The 1,346-nt window shown below is 43.2% G+C and overlaps 1 non-coding gene across 1 annotated transcript; it reads right to left on the bottom strand.

Annotated features, from left to right (window-relative positions):
• Positions 1-563: 563 nt before the first annotated feature.
• On the bottom strand, positions 564-636 carry trnaa-cgc (transfer RNA alanine (anticodon CGC)). The gene has a single exon. It is a non-coding gene; the product is annotated as a tRNA-Ala (tRNA).
• Positions 637-1,346: the final 710 nt, after the last annotated feature.

The following is a 1,346-nucleotide window of genomic DNA, read 5'->3' as shown; positions in this document are numbered from 1 at the left end:
TCTCGGGGCACACCTTAATACGAGCGACGCTATGAAAGCACAAGTCCAGAGGTTCCTCTGAGAGTGTAATTTCTTTCATTGCTGTTGCTGATTGAATGAGTCGCTAACGTGCGAACTGATGCAAACCATGATTCAGCACCTCTGCTGCCAATTCTCGAACGTTGAATAACGACAGACAGCTTCCAAATGAGGCCTTGCAGAGACGACATTTGGGGTACATTTGACAGATAGACTATTTCAGGACTGCGTGGTGCGTTGTGACACCAGTGCATCAGCTTCTTCCCTGTCTTTGAATCGGTTCACCTGCGCATGGAATGCAAATACTGTACTGTTTTTCGTGGAAGGGATCAGAACACGGTAAACACACTCTCAAACAGAATGGCATATGATTAGAACCAGGTTGGAGAAAACCTTTACAATGCTTTGCACACTAATTAAATGGAATTGCATTATTTTTCACGCAGATTTATTCGTGCAATTTCGAAGGCAGGTTTGCAGATGGGAAAGCAAGCAAGAAAGCTTCGTTCTTGTCAGTGTAAAAGGTTGTACTTGACGATCGAAGCCATTTCTGCCCAGTTTCGAACTGGGAACCTTTCGCGTGCGAGGCGAACGTGATGACCACTACACTACAGACACAAGCCGCTTGGTAGTAGCCAGCACTGAAAGTTGAAGACATTCTACGTTTCACCTTTCTTTTTCCAATAGCTCGTTGTTATCCAGGGTAATTGACATCTTGAAAGCACTGCGGAAACGAACGACTTCCTTACTTTTGCTCCGAATGACCATACTTGGTGAAATTTTCCCAGATCCTCAGTTGAGGATTTTAGTTGCTGGAAGTTACCTCAGAACCCCTGTTAACTCGTAACGTATTGAGCGAATCGCAAACAGAAAGCATTTAACACGGAACACAATCAAAACTGGCATACCTAATGCATGTTCAGACCCAGCGAAGCATGAATGTTAAATGTGAGAGAGTCCGAGGTCAAGAGGCATAAAGTAATCTCACAACTAACAACAGGGCAATTCCAAACCACTCTTTCAAACATCCTGCAGCGTTAGTGCACCACTACTTCCCAGACAATGCTGAAAAGAGAGAATGAACGAATATTACAAGTATGGGCCATAAAAAAGTGAATTTCACTAATCACAATCTCGATTAGATTACCTTTCCCTTCTGATGTCTCCAGGACGGAAATGAAGGAAATGGGAGAAAGTCAATAACATATTCATTGGAACGATTTTCTCATTCGCCAGAAAGCCAAATAAAGATGAAGCGACTCACCGCAGGACTTTGTTTCACAACAGCGATGAAACAACAGTCTGTATTTGGTTCCAGTAACAACTCA

Source organism: Hemiscyllium ocellatum, chromosome 23 (assembly GCF_020745735.1).
Source record: "Hemiscyllium ocellatum isolate sHemOce1 chromosome 23, sHemOce1.pat.X.cur, whole genome shotgun sequence".
NCBI lineage: Eukaryota > Metazoa > Chordata > Chondrichthyes > Orectolobiformes > Hemiscylliidae > Hemiscyllium > Hemiscyllium ocellatum.
This window is presented reverse-complemented; position numbering and strand designations above follow the sequence as displayed.